At 35.3% G+C, this 22857-nt stretch overlaps 1 protein-coding gene and 1 non-coding gene across 2 annotated transcripts in view; one reads left to right on the top strand and one right to left on the bottom strand.

Annotated features, from left to right (window-relative positions):
• The window catches only part of LOC118202356 (carnitine O-palmitoyltransferase 1, liver isoform-like), a 130135-nt gene that overhangs the window by 70021 nt on the left and 37257 nt on the right, over positions 1–22857 (bottom strand). The window lies entirely within an intron of this gene.
• Positions 15333–15408, top strand: TRNAS-AGA (transfer RNA serine (anticodon AGA)). The gene has a single exon. It is a non-coding gene; the product is annotated as a tRNA-Ser (tRNA).

Raw genomic sequence — 22857 nt, 5'->3', positions numbered from 1 at the left:
GGGAATAGCAAACAAGCGAAAAGAAGTTTCAGTATCCATGCAGAGGAGAGAACCTGTCAGTTAAATGAATTATAATTGCAATTAACATTCCGGAAGTCCGATTAACTGTATATTGTAAATGCTTTTTTTTAATTAAATTAATGCAACGGAATTTTTAAAAAAATTACGCCCAAACGGGCGTTTTTATAACATTTTGTGTGTTACCTTTATTTATTTTAAATACAATGTTCTTCGCACTTAAACCATATAATTCAATTCAACAGCAAAATCGCAAAATAATTTAAAAAGAGTATATCTTTAGAATTTCCTATACACAGACTTGCGCGCTGGAGATAATATTTTTTTTTTTTTTTTTTTATTATTCCTACAGTGTTGCCATTCCTCGCTTTGCAATCGTTGAGTTTCTTAATCAAAAACTCATAAATGCTTTACAAAATATGAAATAGATAATAAAACAAATTCTAAATCTGGATTTCCACATGCCCATATTCGGGTGGAGACATGCGTTATTCAAAATTTCATGGCTCTAGGCACCGTCGTTTTATCACAATGCGAGAAACATATATACATTTATGCAGATTCTACATCATTTAATTTCTTTAAATATAATACATGGCCATAATATTTGGTGGCAACAATTTTAAAAGTGATTCAGAATTTCGATGCAAAATATCAAAACGAAATTAATAGGCCTTCTGGGCTAACGCCCTTTGAACTAATAATTTAGAAAAAATATGCCATGCAAGAACTAATTACGTAACACTGATTTCATAGAATAATATAACCGAAACATAAAATTATTCTGAAAAATAAAAGTTTCAAAAATTTATGAAGATTCTTTCAATTCTTCGAAAAGCGGTACTTTTTGAAACTAAAATTTCGCTATTTTTATTGACAAGCCCGATAATAATAATAAACTATATAAATAATAATGCTTGTTTCAGAAGGAACTCTTTTATACAGCCAGCTCAAATCAAAATAAACTCTAATAAGAACTTAAAAATAATAGAACTGCGAAGAAAGACAAGAATTCTGAGGAAATTCATAGGATTAAAGATAATATGTTTATTTTATATGTTTTGAATTCTGAAACCAAAGACTCTCTCGAGAGATACATCACCGTTGCCGTAAAAATATTTAACATAAAAAATAATTACTGCGCTTTGAAGATACAAGTGCTGTCATGATACATTAATATTTATCAGTCGTGGAAATTGTGGAAATCAAAATGTCAGATCTTTTTAATTAAAAAAAAAAAAAAAAAAAAAAGTTGATTGAAGGCAAGGATAATTACGACAATCTTGTGTAATTAGACTGGTAATCATTTACGTAGCTAGAGTTTTAATTTTCTTTTATTACAGCTTTAATTCTACTGATTAAATTTCAAATCAATTCATTAATTTGCGAGTTCTTTATCACAAAATCCTTATTTTACTTTTCTTCAGCATTATACCTTTGTGGCCTTGGCGACTAATGTTCGAAACTAAATTATGATTAGGAACAGCATGAATTATAAACAAATAGCTAAGTTTATTGCTTTTTATTTTCCAGCTATCGAAATGCGACGCTACTAGAATAGCAACGTTTGGAAACCAAAACCAAGCAATCATGAATCAGAACTAGTTGCCATTCAGCATAAAGAAATTTAAATATAAATATGAACTACTTGTTGCCATTCAGCATAAAAGAAATAAAAATATGAACATTAACAAAATATTGAAGTTAATTATATAAATAATTAAAGACATGAATTAAAGATATGAAATAAAAAAATAATTATTTCTCATGCAATAACTGGGCCTTACTGAAGTTAATTCATAGTTGATGTTTTATTTTAATGGGCTATTTAAAAAACTGAAATCGCACAGATTAAAATTATTATGAAGTATTTTTAATTCAATAAAACGCATATCATTACTATTATTAAAACATAAATTATACGGTAGTTTAAGGGTCGCCAGATCGTTATCGTTATGGCTGTTAACGAAAGCTGACAGAGAGCTAAAGGACAAAGTTTCGAATCCCGTTAGTCACGGACGTTTGTGAAATGTACAGGAACAGGAATAAGCAGGCGGTACATCAGAATTCCACTGTAGGTCGTATAGGCAGAGTCCAGCGCACTCACTGTGAAGTTTCGCCTTATTTATGATGGAGAACACAACAGAGAATTGGGTGGCTCCGGGGTAGCCATCCACCCAATTTTCGCCTACCATTTGAAAGGCTCGCCAATATTTTTAGCTCTATATGTCGTGCTACTATCTATATTTTTCGATGTATTGAATTTTTATTTGATCTTTTACTTTTGGATCGCCCTCTACTTCCTCTGTAGATCTAGTTAAAGGACCGTGCTTAGGTACCTTATCCAAAGACCATGTTAAAGACCTCAGTAGCCGCACAGAACCTGCATTTCTTTGCAAAACAATTATCAATGATACCTTCAAGGATAATTGTGCTGTATGCTATTGCCATTGGTCGATGATCTGTTTTTCATGGCCGCAGTTAGTATAGATGAAAGGAAAATTTTCCATTTTCACGAATTTACATTTATTCATTAGTGAAATCCTTCATTGTTATCGAAATTCAGATATCTTAACGTTTGGCCGCTGATGGACACCCGCAAAGTGCTAGATCATTAAAATCAATATGTTTCAAGAACATAAAATCAAATCTTCAATTAAAATTCCATAAACAAAATTTAAAAAAAAAATTATAGGAAAAAAAAAAAAAAAAAAACTTTCTACTTTCTTTTAACCTACAATTCGATATCAGTGAATAAGCTCGGATTAGGATCCCCACAATGCGTTTTATTATTATTATTATTACAATGATGTCTGTCTGTGTATACAGAGTGGTCATAAAAAAAAAACCTCCCTGATATATGAAACTCTAGCGGCCCATTCCCTTGCCAATCGAAATGAAATTTCATATATTTGAAGTTAGTCAAGTTATTTGAAGGTGTGAGCTCGAGATTTTGATGATTTAAAACATTAGAGCTCTCATAGCTACGGTTACAGGGAAAAAAAAAAAAAAAAAAAAAAGAATTTCCATTATTTTTTCCCCTGCGCAAAATGATTATGCAAGATGCATACGTCCGGGTACGTACGTACGTATGTACAGCGGCGTAGCTAGAGGGAGAGCAAGGGGGCATCTGTCCCCGGACGCAAAATTAAAGGGGCGCCAAACTGATGTTACGACATTTTAGAATTAAATGTTTTCCATCCTTGGCAAGCAGTAGGAGGCGCGAAATCTTCAGTTGTCCCTGGGCGCTGAAAACCCTAGCTACGACTCTGCGTATGTATCTCGCATAGCTCAAAAACGATTACCCGTAGAAAGTTGAAATTTTGGATATAGGGCTGCTATAACATCTAGTTGTGCACCTCCCTTTTTATAGCGATTGGGGAGTAACAAAAAGTATACACCCACCTCTCTACCCAACTTAAAAGTCCTTCTCTGGCATTTTTTCTCCCCCCTTTCAATCTTTGGTCGTAGCCACATACTTCCAATAACAGAAGTGTTTTAAATGACGAAAATATTCATGAAATATTCATGAAAATATTCAAATTTTAAAAAAATAATAATTTGGGATAAATAAATAAACTGAATTTTTAAAGCTGTCTTCAGTTCCTATACTTATATTTGGGAAAATTTTACGCATTTTTATATAGTCATTACGAAAAAAATAACAATACAAGAAACTTCATAACAATAAAAATTGACCGAGATATTTAACTTCAAAATTTGAAATTTTAAATGTCAGTTTTGAATTTTAGCTCGAGAAATCAGTTAATTAAGCTAGGATAATTCGAGGAAATAAGTGTAAATGAAGTGCGGCATGCTTATAATTTAATAGGCCATACAAGGAATTGATGTGATGTCCACAACAGATTTGCTTAATTTGCTTTACGTTAAATTATCAGAAGGAATTAAGAGTCAAACTTCAACAGGAATATTATTTGGGGCAGTCCCTTGTTGAAGCCTGTATTTCGCTGCGATATTGTCCTGAATATGCGATATCTAGGCAGATAAAACTGGACTGAGATGAAAAAAAAAAAAAAGTTATTACCGTGTTTACATAATAATCCAGGGAAGATAATTTTGTTTTCATATAATGCATATACTGAGATAACATCTTTCAGATAAAATTTGTCTTGTGAAAAGAAAATTATTAAATTGCCAATGGTAAAGATATTTACGATAATTCATTTTTTCGATTAAATGGAAGTGGGGGGGGGGCGAAGCTTATCATTTGTTTCTTTCTATTAAATGATCTAAAAAGAATGTTAACACTCTTTGCTACTTATAATTTTTTTGCTTCTCAGCTTCTCAGCTAAATGAATATAGTTGGTCCTTCACCAATGACAGATTATCTTTTGCAAAAAAAGCAAAAGCCTTGAACCGAGAGTTTCTTCTACGAAATCTCATAGGTAGTTTTACTTTAAAACAAGTTACAAACTCTTACAGACAAGGTCACGCTATAAAGGCGATTATCGTTTAAACTTCCTCTTAAACAAATAGCAAGTATTAATTACAGATAGAAACATATATTTATGTTAAAAATATTTTAACTTAGTCCTTTCATGTTTTGTTATTGTTATGTTATTACGTTAGGCTACCCAGGCATTTACTATTCATGTATACAGTCAAAAGTCGTTAATCCGGACTCGTCGGGACTTCGGCGATTCCGGATTATCGATTTTTCCGGATTATAGATCATCAGTTTAAATCTCGTAAGATGGCATGCAGAAATTCTAAAATTAAAAATATGAAACCGTAATTTATGAAATAAAGAACAATTATGATCTAAAGGGTATCAAAATTTACAAAAAAAAGCTTAATATTTATTTATTTACTTTATTAAACATTTCTTTCAATGCAAGTTGTTTAAGTTGCTTCTTTTTATGTGATAATACTTTCTCTTTAATTCTATAAACAGACATAATTTCTTGTTCAAAGTTTCGCTGTTCAAGTTCCGTTAATTGCTGTGCCGAGAATACCGACTAACTTGTCAATCGAAATTTTTTCGTTTTCACTAACCTCTCTATCACATTCTTCATGTCTTTATCCATTTTTTGCAGCAATTCCACTTTTTGTTTGTTGAACATCGAAACATTCTTTCGTTTTGTAGATCCTTTGGAAGTTCCAGCATCGGAAATTCTATTTGACATAATTGAAAGTTCAAGTTTACTTTTATAAAATTGCTCTTACAGTCTGCAAAAAATAATAAGCGGGATCCAATTCGAAGATTAAGGAATAACGCAATCATTAACATTAACTGAAATAGATAATTTGATAATTTTAGCTTACACCGTCCGTTATACATTAAACGCACAGGCGAAAACGTATTCTGCACTTGCGCACACGCATATGCGCAGTAGTCAAGATCTTACGCGCACGCGTAAAACGCTTGTGCGCATGTCCCAACACGGAGCATGCGCAGAAAGTTTTTAGCTTTGAGGTCCGGATTATAGATCATTCCGGATTATGGGTGTCCGAATTAACGACTTTTGACTGTACTGGCAATTTTTTCCTACCTTTTCGGTGTTGCCGTTCGACATCTGATGAGATCTTTAATTTATCTTTTGAATTAAAATAATATACATTTTATTAGTTGAGCAATTTAAAAGCCAGTGTCAACACTTTCTCACGATTTATGGCCTAATTTTATTTTATGTGTAATTGATATCATTAATAAAACAATAATATGCGTAACTGATTCAATTTACAGCATATCCAATTTATGTAACTTATATTTAACTGATAATTTTATAAATCATTGCAGTGTTGTTGTAATCAATAACACTTGTTTCCGGTGCCTTATATTGCCAACATGACAGAACAATCGTTTGCGAAGCAATGAATAAAGAGTTTTGTTGTTTTTAAAGTTAATTTGGATGAAGTCAATCATTAAATTTAATTATTAGCCGTTTACGGGACCAGCCATCTAAGCCGGTTATTATTTAATTTAAAGAAAATATGTGTAATAACTTTAATGAATCCAGCTAGAGAAATGTCAACTTAATAATTAATAATAACTTAAACGAGACTGTGTTTATTGCTTTTATATGGCTTAGTTTTGTAAGTTTTGGTTTAGTTTATGTGATTACGGCACAGCCTCGAGGACTATTTGCCTAAGGGTGAGGGATGCCTTCGTGCAGGACTTTCTAACGGAAACTGGCTCGTCTACACGCTATACATAGGGAAAACCACGAAAACGCCCATGCAGCCAGGCCGTTCGCGGGATTCGAACCTTGGACAAAACTACCAGTGTTCAGCGACTTTATCTCACGGCCGCTGGTGGATACCTTAATTTTGTAGAGTAATTTAAGGGGTTATCGCATCTAGCGACGGTCCCCGCTAGACGCGACATTTCTGAGAAACCAGATTCTGGTAGCACTGGTGTAAACGGGAGGATTCCTGGAATAAACAGCTCCGCTGGAAGCTAAGTCCCGCCTAGCTACGGAAACGCGAAATATTGAAACTTCGCCGAAAATGTTTCGCCTGCAGCTCTGTCCCGAGAAGAGATCAACCAATCAGACGAAAGTTCTGCTTCTTAAGGATCACCTGATCCCAATCTGAGCGATAATCGTTCAAGTCTGTTTAGTCAGTAAAAATGGTAACCTAACTTTCGTGGAAATGAGCGGGTTTTGAGAAATGTCCCTTACAACGTCCAGTCCCGCGTAGAGGAAACATATGTGATAGGAACTTTGGGTTACTTTGGAAGATGGAGTAGAATGCCCTCGCTTGGGAATCAGAGGACCCAATCCTTAATCCTGGTGGTGACGAATTATCGCCCACCCCCATTTTTTAAGTTCGGGCGTCACTTGTAGAGTCATTAGGATATTTCGAAGCAGGAGACGTGGAAAACATGCAGTGATTTCGGCGGGACTCGAACCCTTTCCCTCTCAAATACGCGTCGAGTATGCTTCCAATTACACCACGGAGGCAGGCGGAAAAGAGGAAGGAAATACTTTATAGACAGACTAATAACAAGTTTAACGGAAGAACAGATTAATAACAAGTTTAACAGAACAACAGTTTAAGAGACTAATAACAAGTTTAACAGAATTTCACACTAGTTACACAGAATAACAATAATTTAGCAGAATAAAATTGAAAAAAATTTACAAATCTTATGCTTCGTCGAACGGCAATATACTAATATGTGCAAGATGAAAATACATTTTATTTCTAGCAGTTGCAATACATTTCTTTTTAATTAAATTTAAAAGACAGAATTTTTATAATATTTAGAATCAAAAGAATTTTTAAATTTAAAAGCAACATATATTTTGCTTCGCCAATTAGGTGACATTTCCTTTAAACCACCAGACTTCGGATCGAATTCGAAACACATATATCGACAGTTAGAAGTGCTTGAGTGATATGTTCAGAGTGACCTTCGCAAGCAGTTTGCGAGGTTTTTGTCTTTGAGACAAAAGCGGTCACCACAGTAGGTGGATAAATTCATTTTAAACATTTATGGGACCTCATTCTGTGAACGCATTAAGGAAAAGGGAAATGACACGAATATTTTTAAAATTTTCAGAATTAAGTCTTAAAACGGTAGGAGGGGATACGTAAGGAAATACAGTAGTAGTAGAGATAATTCTCCTGAAGTACGTCTACGAAAAATTTTCTCTATGTTCTCGAAACGGCCACGGCGAATAGTTCCATTCTCGGTTTATATTACTTTGGTAGGGTTTTGTGTTTATTAACTCATTATCTTATACACTGACTACCAATAAGTATTTGGACACCTATGCAAATGACGATATCTGCAGTCCTAAGGTACGTCACGGACTCCGCCGGTATATATCGTGTACGAAACAGCATCGGCTTTAGTCGCATGCAAGATGCCTCGCAGTTCGGAGCTCTCTGATTTCGAGAAAGGTATAATTATCGGGTATCACAAATGTGGCCGATCCTTAAGGGACATATCTAGCTATCTGAAGTACCCACAATCGAAAGTGGCCTATGTGATTAAGACGTGGAAGGTGAGCGGTGATTGTCGGAATGTGGCCCCGAGTCGGCAGACCAACGAAACTGGAGGATAGAGACCGACCAGTGCTGTCCAGAGAAATTTGGAAGAACCGCACCCAACCGATGGCCCTCATCCGAGAGTATTGTTTCAATGAATACCATCCGTTAGGAAGCACATCTGCTTGGTTTTCGTGGTCGTGCTGCTGCCCATAAGCCTTTGATCATAAAGTCCAACCGCGCTGCTCGGTTAATGTGGTGCAAAGCACATCGAAATTGGACCGTAGATCAGTGGAAACGGGTTCTTTGGAGTGACGAATCAAGGTTCACCCTTTACCGTTCGGATGGCAGGGTCTGGGTCTGGCGTCTACTTGGAGAACGTCTCCTGCCAGAATGCATTGTGCCAACAGTCAAGTTCAGTGGAGGTGGAATTATGGTCTGGGGGTGTTTCTCCTGGTATGGGCTGGGACCCTTGGTCCCCCATTCATGGTAAGCTCAACTCCGATGCCTATTACACTATTTTGGATGACAATGTGCTTCATACGTTGTGGCAGTTTTACGGGTTGGACCCCTGCTACTTTCAGGACGACAATGCCAGTTGTCATGTTTCGACGTTAACCAAGGCTTGGTATGGTGCCAATGGAGTTCATCGAATGGACTGGCCTGTCCAGAGTCCAGACCTGAACCCAATCGAGAACCTCTGGGACGAGTTACATCGCCGAATTCAGGAGTGCACTACCCGTGCAAAATCGGTGAGGGAACGTCTATGTCTTCTCCAATTCGAGTGGAAGAAAATACCACTAGCTGTCATACAAAGACTTGTGGAAAGTATGCCCCGGAGGGTCCACGCTGTAATTACCTCTCGTGGAGGCTCTACCAACTATTGATTTTGAATAAAGTTAGTTTTTCTTTTCTATCACAGGTGTCCAAATACTTATTGGTAGTCAGTGTATTATCTTTATCTTTACTTTCACTTCTGCTTTCGTCAGCTTCCACCAGGATGCAAATTAATTAACGTATTCAAGAGCAGATTTCTTAAGTTTAAGAGATAGCTTTTGGGCAGCAGTAGCTGACTCTCAAGATTGTATATTCTCTCTTTCTGAATTACTTGAATTGGCTCTACTTTTAGGGGGGGGGGAATTGAAGGCGCTATAGAATTTCCGATAGAACTTCATAAGTAAACCTCTACAAAATTCTAACGCCTTCCCAGAGTAGAATTCTATACATGTGTACACCTTGACAGAGTAGAATTCTATACTTTTTTTTTTTTTTTTTCCCTCAAAATCATTTAGACATTTTTAAAGCCTGCCAAGTTTTCAAACTGAAATCAAAGCAACTTTTTAGTTTCTGGGGGACTATATGAGATACAGAAGAGCAAAAAGAAAACACGTTTTATTCCTTAAGCGTTGAATCATTTTTGAATGGAAATTTTGATTTTTTTTTCTTTCTCTAGCTTAATGCTTTTTATAGCTTCTGATTTATATAATATTTTGTGCAATTTTTTTGTATAATATTACTGACACAATACAAAAATTAAATCTCGTAAAGATATAAAATCAATTTAAATCATAAAACTAATTAAAAGACTAAATACACGCTCTTAATTATGAAATTTCAATTCCTCGAATTAAAGCCTTTAATTATTGTATACATAACCCCAATAAAAGAAATCGTTTCTTAATTTTAATCGGACTTTTAGCTATTACATAACATGTATATATTTTTAGCCCAAGGGGCGTTATTAATTTCGTTTTGGCATTTTGTGGCGCTTCACTTTTCAAATTGTTGCCACCAAATATTATCGCCCTGTATTATATTTAAAGAAACTGAATAATGAAGAATCTGCATAAACATATGTATTTTTCTCGCATAGTGATAAAACAATGGTACCTTGAGCCATTTAATTTTGAATAACGTAATCCTCCACTCGAATATGGGCATCTGGAGGTCCTAATTTAGAATTTGTTTTATTATCTATTTCATATTTTGTAAAACTGTAACGAATTTTAATTAACAAACTTTACGATTTCAAAGACAGCAATGGCAGCACTGTACCCCCCCCCCAAAAAAAAAAAAAAAATTCTTATCTCCAGCGCGCGAGACTCTGTATCAGAGAATCTAAAGATATGCTCTTTTTAAATTATTTTAGGATATTACTGTTGAATTGACTTTTATGGTTTAAGTGCAAAGAACACAGTACTTAATAAATAAAGATAACACACAAAACGTTAAAAAAAAAGCTCCTTTGGGCATAATATAAAATTCGAAAACTTTCAGATTTTTTCCCCTTTATGTATTTTTTTTAAATCAAAATAATATTGAGAGCTTGCAATATACTGCTTCATCTAGTATTAAGCATATTGTTGTCTTCAAATGGTTGATGAAAACACTAGGAAGGGTTTTCTCAAAAATTATCCCATGCATATTCTCCTAACACTACCAAAACCTTTTCATTTCGTAATAAAACACATATAAGTGCACAAACATTGTTTTGCAAGGTTCCTTTCTTAAGTGAAAATAAAATTCTAAACAGAAAGCTGTACTTATCTCATAAACAATTTACAATTGCAAGGAATGTTGTTTTCATTTGTTATATTCTTTTGTAACCGCATCATTCGGAAATTAAACGATTAGCATAATTTCCCCTTGAACGTCAATAATAATAATAATAATAATAATAATGCTAAAAGGGGGAATATATGTGAGGAATGGTTAAATTTATTTAATTAATCGTTATCAATAAAATACAAGATAATTAATAACTGTTATTGAATTATTAAAATATACATATTAATTAACACATGATATAATGCTATAGTTGAAAGAACGAAAGCTACAAGGTGGATGCTTAAAAACATTTGATACTCAAGCAGCATGATGAATTTTACGAATTATTTTAGAAGTCTAATTATTGTACATAAAGACAAAATAACAATACTGATAATAATAGTAAATATGATGATCAGAAACGCTTATAACATATGCACGGTAACATATACGTATAGAAAACGTATAAGGAAAACATATCACATATATAATGAAAAAAAGATTTTTAAAAAATTAAAAGTTTTACATCAGTAATAAGTACATAGTTGATTATATTGTTTATTTACAATTATAGCGTAAGCGCCAGATCAACTTATCGTGAATTGTAAGACAGTTTTCCTCTGTTCCCACCGTTTCAATGTTCGTAATCTAAATTTGCTTCATACAAGAGGATAAATAATCTATCCTGCAGTTTTATGGAACAAAGATTATTTAACTGAAGAATTAATTCATAACATTTAATTAAAATTTACTAGCTCTAAAAATGCTGCATATTAAAATATTAGACAATATTAAGAGTAAAATTATCATCATTTTAAGCAAGCTTAGAACCGTGTTCTAAATGTGCGCCATTTTGTTCAGAAGAATCTGCTTACTTCTAAAAAGCAAAAGTATTATTAAAAACTAAAAATTGAATACGAGAAGCAGATTTCGCGGCGGAAATTGAATATTTTACCAAATTACTGCGATTATTCAAGGCCTTGTTAATTAAAAAATTCATGAAAGAATTATTTACCTGTAATTTCCTGTTCTGCTTGAAAACTGTTCGGAGCCATGATGAGTAATCACACTTTTTTTAAATTTTTTTTATGGTCTATAATATCTCACGCCAGACTCAATTCATTAACAGTGTAACTAAAATGAGCACAAAGTACACTATTATTTAATCTGAAGTGTTGCTACTTAGCAGTGTGCTTACAGAAGTGTAATTTACAATAACTTAAATATAACCGTTATAAACTCTACCATTTCATCATTTCTGATATTTGGGAACATAATGCAGTAGGAAACTGTCTCTAAAACCATGAAACAGATAAAAATCTTTGTATATGACTCACAAAAAACTGACGTTTTCCCCTACAAATATCCCTAACCTTTTGTGGGTGATACATTCCGTTCTACATTTTTCATTCTAGTTCCTTACCCGTTAAGGATTTTTCCAAACATGACCTTTACCTGCTTCACCTTTACTCGACCTCTGCAAATTCAACCCCCAGTTAGAATTAAGTCTGGAAGGTGCAATGTTTTCCCTTGCAAGCTTTGTACGATCCAGAGGTCACGTACAGGTAGGTGTTTGGGAAATAGTAAAGGTATTTCAAAGTAGTGGAACCTCTCAAATGAATTTGGATATCCATACGAAATATTTTTATAGAGTCTGACAGAACTTTATAGAAATTCTCATAGACAATTCTCTAAAGAAATGCTTCTCTATAAAATTCTATAGAAATTTTATAAAACTTTCACAATATACAATTCTGTAGAAATACTGCTTTGCAGAATCACATGGAGATTTTAGAAAGCGTTTTACATAATGGCATTCTATAAAAATCTACAAAGATTTCAAACTATTAACAAAGCTTGAAATGAAAAGTTTTGTCTTTTTTTTTTTTTTTTTTTCCTTTATCTTAACTTTTTTTAAGCTTCTGAATATAGCTTCTGAGCACTTAATTTTGTAATGTAATTTTGCACAGTACTGCTTATATAACACAAAAATAAAATCTTGTAAAAATTTCAAACCAATTCAAATTATAAAATGAATTCAAAGAATAAATTTATGCTGTTTAATTTTATGCCTATTTAGGCATAAAATTTTACTTCCTGAAATGAATGCTTAAAGCATATAGTGTATCACATGGACCCCTGATAAAGAAACATTATCTTGGTTTTAATTAGATTTAACTATTATTTAAAATATATTTATTTTTATTTAAATATTTTTTAATCAAAATCTTATTAAAAATTTTTATTACGGAAAGAAGTCACATCTGTTTCGAAAGTTTTTACTTCCCCCTTCCCCGTATAACAGATTACTTCAAAATTAGGTTAAGATGAAAAGTGAATTCATTCTTTTTAATCTCAAACGAAAATTTTGTTGATTTTATAAGGCTCAAAAGCTTTTTATAGTATCTTCCGCAGAAAATTAAAGCAAGTAACCTTGTTTAGAATTTCTTAAAAGTATGGTCCTATTTTCTATAAACTATATCTGATATTTTCAGTAGAATTCTATTAGTTGATTCTATACACATCATACATGGGATCTTTAGAAACTTATAAGGTATTTTCTCCCTCCTTTTTGCATGCCTTCGTGGCGTAGTTGGAAGCATACTTGACGCGTATTCGAAAGGTCCAGGGTTAAAGTTCCGACGAGGCCACTGCACATTTTTCACGTTTTCTGCTTCAAAAAAACCTAATGATTTTACAAATTATAAAAGCTTTTATAGAACCTCTACAGAATCTAAAATTTTATAGAATTCTCTAGAAGTCCTGTGACTTTATTTATAGAAAATTGAATTATAATTCTAAAGGATTTCAAAGAAGTAGCCCAGAAGTTGTAGCTATTAATTTCGTTTTGGCATTCTGCGTTGGTTCACTATAAATGTTAGTTCGTTTTTCAAATTGTTGCCACCAAATATTAGAAAACTGCATTATACTTAAAGGAATTAAGTAATAAAGAATCTGCATAAATGTATACATGTTTCTCGCATTGTGATAAAACAACGGTACCTAGAGCCGTGCAATTTTGAATAACGAAGTCCTCCACCGAATATGGACGTCTGGAAGCTCTAATTTGGGATTTGTTTTATTATCTATTTTATATTTTGTAACATTTTAATGAATTTTTGGTTAGCAAATTCAACGATTTCAAAGCGAGCAATGGCAACATTGTACGAAAAAATTATGAACATTTTTATTGCTGCTTTTTTCTCAGCTAACCCTCAGATTCATAGAAAATTTGTTTCCCTGTCACGTTCTGCTTGACAGCTAGAATTATGCTAACAGAAAATTGTGGTCAGAATATGTTAGAGCATTCTCCGTTTGATTTTATTGATTTATTGTACACATCATCGATTAAAATATTCTGTATGATCTCTTACTATTTATAGCATTCTGCCTAGTCTCATTAGTGACGCTTTAATCATTTTAATATTTTTCATTGGGTGTGCTGGGAAAAGAATGGTCTTCATTTCTATTATCCCTTGAAGTAATAACATTATATTCAAACACTAAATTCAACTGAAGACCGATTGAGCTATTTCTCAGTTTTTTTTGTGGTGCGGTGTGGTGTATTTAATTATGGCAAAGCACACGAGGGCTATCTGCCTAAGAGGAGGGATGCCTTCGTGGAGGACTTTCTAAGGGAAACTGGCTCGTATACACGTTACACATGGGAAAAACCAGGAAAACACCCATGCAGCCAGCCCGTTCGCGGGATTCGAACCTCGGACCGAACTACCTGTGTTCAGCGACTTTACCGCTCGGCCGCTGGTGGGCCAGTTTTTATGTGAAATTTAAATTCCATCCGCAACGCCATATAAGTCAAGGTCCACTACTTTATTTTATTATTTAACTGTTTACCATTTATTTAATAACATTTAATCCATAAATTTTATTAAATTAAAATTTTATTTATTTAATTAATTTAATCATTTATTATTTAATTATATCAATAATTAATTATTTGATTATTTATTATTAATAATTTTATTAGCCCAAAAAGCGTCAACCCGGAAGGGATATTAATTTCCTTTTGGCATTTTGCGTTAAAAACTTTAAAAATGTCCCTTTCACTTTTCAAACTGTTGCCACCAAATATTATCGCCTTGTGTCATATGTAAAAAAAATAAATAATGAAGAATCTGCATAAATGTATGTATGTTCCTCGCGGTTGTGATAAAACAACGGTGCCTGGAGCCATCCAATTTGAATAACGTAATCCTCAACCGAATATGGGCATCTGGAAGATCTAATTTGGAATTTGTTTTATTATCGATTTCATGTTTTGTAGCATTTTAACGAATTTTTTATTAACAAAGTCAACGATTTCAGAGCGAGGAATGGCAACATTGTACGAAAAAAAAAAAAAAAAAAAAACTCCAGTGCGTGAGACTGTGTATCGGAAATTCTAAAGATATGCTCATTTTAAAATTATTTTTCGATATTGCTGTTGAATTGAATTTTGTGGTTTAAGTGCGAAGAACATGATAATAAAGTTAACACACAAAAAGTTAAAAAACCGCTCCCTTTGGGCTTAAAGTAAAATCTGAAAAAGCTTTCAGATTTTTTTATTTTTAGTAATTTTATTTATTTATTTATTCTTGTTCCTGTTTCCTGGGGGTCTTCCATAGCACTCCGGCACTTCTAATTTTAGAAATTAAGCCATACTAGAAATTTTAAAAAATCTTTGAGCTAATATAGAATATGCTAATATAGAACATACTTCGTTTAACATAGCGCCAAAACTAACATGGATACCAAATGCACCTTTTCAACGGCGAGTACATATTTAATAATAAAGCAAGTACGCTCGAGTAGTCGTGGCCGAGTGGTTAAGGCGATGGACTAGAAATCCATTTTCCCGCGTAGGTTCGAATCCTACCGACTACGGGATTGTCTTTTGTGGTAGTCCTTAACTCTAGCATCTCCGGACTTAGCATTTTTCCTAGGTGGGGCAAAAATTTAAAACTGCCGCCCTCACTTATCTTCCTTTAAGTTTCTCAAACAAATTAATTTTTTTTTTTAATAAATATAGAAATAGGTAGGGTTTGAGATAAAATGTAAAATCCATTTTATAGAAAGAAATTCTTTATGTGCCATTTTTGTTATAAAAGAAATATACATAACAAATTGTTTAGTTTCTTTACTTACGGCAAAGTACACTAGGGCTACCTGCCTAAGGGAAGTGATGCCTTCGTGGAGGACTTTCTAAGGGAAACTGGCTCGTACACACGTTACACATGGGGAAAACCACGAAAACACCCATGCAGCCAGCCCGTTCGCGGGATTCGAACCTCGGGCGGAACTACCAGTGTTCAGCGACTTTACGCTCGGCCGCTGGTGGGCGGAGGCCCGACATACATATCAAAAGTTACACGGATAAAAACCTCGCGAACCCTCCTAACGCAGCTGTCTCTCCGATGCAATGAAATAATCAAATTTACATTTTTCCTGAAATAGGCATTTTTTTCAATATCTGCAGCAATAGTTACTCATACTAATAAATGATACTAATACGATTCAATACAAAACACTAAAATAGTTCAGCACAGTACAAAAATGGGAATCACACATTATTAAATAATTAAAAATTTCATGTAAACAAATATAAGAAAATTACAAATCACTGATGCAATGGATTGAATAATTTTATACCAGCACGACAAAATTCGCAATAACGCCTTTATGTAAACTACTTAAGAACTCGATTATCGTCCTCACACAGCTCGATAACATATATTTATATATTCAAAATATTTACATATTCACACTATTTTTGCACTGTAATAATCAAGTTTACATAGAAATTCTCTGAAATATGCAGTTTTGAAATATTCGCAACAATAACTAGCCAAACTAATGGAGAATGATTCAGTCCTAAATACTAAAGCAGTTAAGCATAGTACAAAAAATAAGAATGACACATTACTAATTAATATCTGAAACAAATATATACAAGTTACAAATCACGAATGCAATGGATTCAGTAATCAACACACCAATTTCCCGAAATTAACAGTGATTTTAACCTATCACTTTAAAATTTCATTTTACTATAATGCCTTTATGTAGACTACTCAAGAACTCTATTATCGTCCTCACACAACCCGATAACAATATAAATATTTACATATTCACACAAAAGAAAGAGCTCTTGGTTTGTATGTCATGGCAAAGTACCCGAAGATACCGTGGATGGACAAAAATATGGAAACACCTTGTGAAATGCATGTTTGAAAAGAAAGATTGATTTTAATGAAATATGTAGGTGGCGCTGGTGTTTTTCACTACTGACGCCACCTATACAACTTCGTAAATGTGCTAAACAGTTCAGTTGTTGTCGGAGTATTGTTATGTGAGGTTGTCATTGCATTATGTCAGAATTAACAGACTTCGAACGTGGGCAAATTGTTGGAGCACGTATGGTAGGTGCTTCCGTAAGCAAGGTAGCCGAGGTGTTTAGTGTTTCAAGAGGTACTGTATCGAAGATTTATTCCGCATATTTGAAAAGCGGAAAAACATCATCTGCTAAATCACAGCGCGGACGAAAGTGTGTCCTGAGTGATCGTGACAGACGATCATTAAGGGCAATTATGACGAAAAATAAGAAGACCACAGCTGCAAAAGTTACTGCTGAAATGAATGTTGTGTTACCGAACCCTGTGAGTACCAAAACAATTAGAAGGGAGCTTCATAAACAGGGAATTGCTGGCAGTGCTGCAATCGAGAAGCCACTCATCAGTGATGCTAATGCCCGTAACAGGAAAAGGTGGTGTTTAAGTCATAAAGCCTGGACTATAGAGCAGTGGAAGCGAGTAATATGGTCTGACGAGTCTTCTTTCACATTGTTTCCCGCTTCTGGCCGAGTTTACGTCTGGAGAACGCCATCTCAAGCCTATAATACAGACTGCTTGTTGCCAAGAGTGAAACATGGCGGGGGTTCTGTTATAGTTTGGACAGCCATATCGTGGTTCTCTGCTAGCCCCATGATAACTGTGTCAGGGCACATGACTGCCAAGACTGGTGTGAACATTTTGGCCGATCAAGTTCATTCCATGGTACAAACTTTGTTCCCCGATGGGGATGGTGTCTTCCAAGACGACAAAGCCCCTGTTCACACAGCTCACATTGTCCAGGACTGGTTTTCTGAGCACGAGGATGATTTGTTCCATCTTCCCTGGCCACCACAGTCACCAGACCTGAATATTATCGAACCTTTGTGGTCTACATTGGAACGGAAAGTGCGTTCTCGTTATCCACCGCCAACATCGTTATCTGAACTTGCCACCGTTTTGCAGAAAGAATGGTATAATATTTCCTTGGCAAACATACAGGAACTGTATTTATCCATTCCGAGAAGACTGCAAGCTATTTTGGATGCCAACGGGTTTCCTACACCATATTAAGCAAAGAAACATGTTTTTTTAAAGGTGTTTCCATATTTTTGTCCAACCCCTGTATCTGCCTCAGCCAACTTGTTCGCCTGCGATTGAACTTAGCGTACAGCGGTTTTCAATTCGGTCACTAGTAGGAGCAAATTTTCAAGATAAACTGGCTCGTACTCACGTTACATATGAGAAAAAGCCACGAAAATTGTCATGCAGCCAAATCATTCTCTTGAATTTGAAACTTCGGTCAAATTGTAAGGATCTTAAGTTTTACTAACGTTTATTTTATTTTAAATCTTTACTATCACTTCTTATTTTCTACTTCCGGCCAGAATTATAAGCGTGAAGGAGTTTATGCAAAGTTGTCTGGCGAACGCCAAGTATTTAAGTGTGGCCTTTTTGCCAAGCAGAAGAGAGGAAGCCGTGAGTTCGAAGCAGGCCGCTTACCTTAGAAGTTACGCAGTTGCTACTTTGCCTTCCAGGCCAGAGGTTTTAATCCTCTTGATAAATTAAACGTATTGTAGTGTTCACAGTCTCTGTGCTACATACGCTTCCTGTTATTATAAGGCCAATCTTATTCTAAAGTTAAATTAGAGTTTAGTTTTATTTTGATATCTTTTAAGTTAGACCCCGAGTGGAGGGTCATTGTATTCCGAAGTACGGAAGTCATTGTATATAAAGAAAAAAAATAAAGGGTTTTGTATACCCTTCGTCTGTATCCTGTCTACTTACTACAATTAGTGAACATAGCTTTAGTAAGCTCTCTGTTCTAGTCAGGTCATTGTATGTTTCCGAAGAAGGTTAGAAGAAACATTGAACCTGATAGTGGCGCCCGACGAAGAATAACCATGGCCGAGTTTCAAGAAGAACCTGTGCTGCCTGCAGAAACAGCTCAGAATCCAGAAATGCCAGCTGCCGCCCTGGAAGGATTTGGGTATATTGTCCAGACCATGCGCGCTTCGATGAAACCAGAAGCAACGTTTAATGGAAACTCACAGGTAACCAGTTTTTTGGAAAAATTGGATGACCACTTCATGCTCTACCCCGTGCACAAGTTTCAAAAAGTTACCTTAGCTACCAGCGCTTTGAGGGGCCAAGCGCTTAACTGGTTCAAATGTATCGGCAGAAGTCTCTTGGGTCAAGCAGGAAGTCCCACCTATACCTACGAAAATTTCAAGACTGCCCTACTAAAAGCCTTCCCTGTTGTAAGGGATCGTGCGAAATTAGAAACAGAACTTTTCAGTATATATCAACAAAGAATCGAAAACCTCTCGAGCTTTATTTTAAGAAAAATTCACGTTTTCAAGCTCTTGTATGGAAACCGTCCGGATCCTGAAATAATTCAAGTGATTTTGCCGAGGTTACTACCCCAAGTGCAAGACTTTATTGAATTGAGAAATCCGACTACACTGGAAAAATTATTTGAGCTAGCAATCCAGTTTGAAAGTAGAAGAACGGCGGACGTCGAAAGAAGACGCCAATATCAACAGCGAAACCAATTTGGTACGCCAAGACTACAGCAAACTCAAGCACATGGCTACGGAGAAAAAGCGAATCAGTGGGCAAGGAAACCCGAGCATTCAAAAACAGCCGGCGAACGTCGACAGTTCAATAGCAACCCAGGAAAAAAGTCTCAAGGCCAGTGGAGAAAGAAGGAAAGCACCGAAAGAAAAAATAATTTAAACTAAAACGGATTTCTGCTGACGAGAGGGTGCGGAAATCCGAAGGCCACGAAAACCCCTCTTCCTACAAGTTAAATACAGTAATGGTGAAAAATTTAACTCTTCCGAAGATTGAAGTCTTGGTAAATAATATCCCGGCCACCGCACTCCTGGATACCGGCGCGCAGTGTTCCTGTGTGGCAGAAGTCTTTTTTAGAAAGTATTTTCGCAAATACCGCATATATAATGCGGATAATACAACAGTATTAGCGGCGCAAGGAGAACAATGTAAGTGCGTAGGTAAAGTACCTTTGTACATCCGTATCAAGGACGAACAAGTAAAGGTGATGTTTTTTATAGTAAAGAATTTGCAAGCACACTTAATACTAGGAATAGACTTTCTTTCAGACGCACAAGCTACACTGGATTTTAATGAAGCGTCTCTTAAGCTGACGATGAAACCAGTGCGTGTAGAAAAGGTTGAACCGCCAAGGGTAAATCTCGACCACCTGCCTAATGACGAGCAAGATAGAATCCGACAAGTGGTAAGTGAATTTGCTTCCTTATTTAGTGATATTCCAGGATTTACCCAGGTTACTAACCATAGTATTGACACCGGAGATGCATTGCCGGTTCGTCAAAAACCATACCGGTATGATAAGAATAAGGAAAAAATTATAGAATGGCATATTACCGATATGCTACGTAAAAAGATCGTAACGCCTATCTCAAGTAGTTATGCTAGTCCGGTGGTTTTATGTAAGAAAAATAATGATTATCCTTTGGAGCATCCAAAAAGGTGGAGATTCGCTATTGATTACCGTAAATTAAATTCCATAACGAAATATCCGGTATATCCGTTACCGATTATAGAAGAAATTTTAAGGAACATAAAATCAACCAAATTTATGACAACTTTAGACTTAACGAATGGTTATTTTCAAATAGGGATCAGGCCTGAGGACGTGCCTAAGACTGCTTTTATAACCAAGTCTGGCACTTATGCATTTTTGCGAATGCCGTTTGGCCTTTCAGGCGCACCAGCAACATTTCAGCGATGCATGGACATTGTGTTAAGACCTGTTCTCGGAAAGTCCACATTTATCTATTTAGACGATATCATTATTACTAGTGATAATCTAGACCAACATGTACAGGATTTAAGACAGGTGTTTTCTTTATTAAATGAGGCCGGTCTAAAAGTTAATGTCGAAAAATGCAAATTTGCAGCCCCTGAATTAAAATATTTAGGTTACAAAATATCGCAAAAAGGGATCGAGACAGATGAATCAAAAATAATCGCTGTACAAAAGTATCCGACTCCAAACACGGCAAAGAAGCTCTCTTCTTTTCTAGGACTTTGTTCATATTATAGGTCCTTTATAAAAGATTTTGCGGCTATCGCTGAGCCATTGTTAAAATTAAAAAGGAAAAAGGCAAGATTCTCGTGGACGGCCGAAGCCAATAGTGCTTTCGAAAAATTAAAACAAGCATTAACGCAAGCCCCTGTGTTGAAATTTCCTGAAAAGGATGAAAATTTAGAAATTTCAGCGGATGCTTCGGATTATGCGGTAGGAGCGGTACTTTCGCAAAATCAGCAGCCAGTAGCATTTTTTAGCCGAACTTTAAATCAAACACAAAGAAACTATTCCGCGACCGAGAGAGAGGCACTTGCAGTTCTGTTAGCAGTGCAAAAGTTCCGAGTCTATTTTGGAAAGGCGCCGATAACAGTATATTCTGATCATGCGGCGGTAACTAGATTGTACTCTGGAAAAAATTTATCCCCAAGGTTAATAAGATGGGCACTCAAGCTGCAAGAATATAATCTGGTAATCAAGCATACCCCCGGAAAGGAAAATATCGTAGCAGATGCCCTGTCACGAATTAAATTAGACGAACAGGGTAATACCGTAAAAGTTGCAATGCTGACAGCGTGTACAATAAATTCCCGAGAAACTGTAATAACCGAACTGGGTAAGGATCCTGAGTTTGGAAGTATTTATGAGTATTTGAAGGATCCTGAAAATTTTAGCCACCAAGATATTGTGGCGATAAGAAATAGGGCGGCCCATTACGAACTAATAGATGGTCTATTATTTTATACAAAAACTACGAATTCCAACAACGAATTTCGACCTGTTATCCCAGCTAGTCTTAGATTAAATATCCTGCAAGAGCTCCATGACAGCCCTTTAGCTTCTCATGCTGGTATTCGAAAAACTACTCAACGCGTACGCGAGGCAGTCTACTTTCCTGAACTGCAAAAGTTAACAAGGGCGTATGTCCAGTCCTGCCCAACATGTCAAGCCGTTAATTATATTAATTTCCGCCCGGCCGGGTTTCTAAATAGTATTAAATCCGAATTTCCAAATGAAATAATCGGCATCGATTTATTGGGCCCTTTCCCAAAAAGTCAGTTAAACAAAAGTCGCTATCTCCTTGTTATAGTTGATCATTTTAGTAAATGGACCGAAATTGTTCCCTTAAAACGAGCCTCCGCGAAATTAGTTACCGATTCTATTTTAAATAAATATATTTTAAAATACGGGGCGCCCCTAAAAGTTATATCGGATAATGGTCCTCAATTTGTAAGTAATATATTTGAAGACATGTGCCAAAAACTGGGCATACGTCATTTAAAAATGGTCCCGTATCGGCCGCAATCAAATATAGCGGAACGGGTCAACAGAAATATAGTGAAAATTATCCGTAGTTATGTTAAAAATTTTCATAAAAGCTTGGATAACTATGTCAATGAATTTGCTTTCGCCCTTAGGACCGCAAAACATGATACAACGGGCAAAACTCCTGCTGAGTTATTTCTAGGCAGAAAGGTTATAACACCGTTAGATAAACTATTTTATGTGCAACAAAGAGCCCCAGAATTTAAAATGGGTGATATAGAAAAACTAATAAAAGAAGCAAAAAAGAATACGGAAGTAGCACAAAGAAAACAAAAATTGTATTATGACTTGAAACGACGGGGAGTAACTTATAAAGTGGGGGATGAAGTACTAAAAATTAAGCATTCACTTTCTTCAGCACCAGAAGATAAAACTGCCAAATTTTTTCCACGCTTTGAAGGACCATATGTTATAGAAAAAATAACTCACGCTGTTCTAGTATTAAAGGCAAGAAATGGTGAAACCTGTTCCGCAAACATTGACCAGATAAAACCATTCTATGACCGTAATAAAATGCAAATCTTTTCAGATCTTTTGCAGGATCCGGTACGGCAGACACCGCAGGTACAAGTTCCAGAGGTGGGAAAACGACAAGTACAAGGGCAA

Source organism: Stegodyphus dumicola, chromosome 10 (genome assembly GCF_044657685.1).
Source record: "Stegodyphus dumicola isolate Sdum_Otavi_A_Nest chromosome 10, ASM4465768v1".
Taxonomy (NCBI): domain Eukaryota; kingdom Metazoa; phylum Arthropoda; class Arachnida; order Araneae; family Eresidae; genus Stegodyphus; species Stegodyphus dumicola.
Note: the sequence above shows the minus strand (reverse complement) of the source record. Positions and strands in the feature narration are given on the sequence as shown.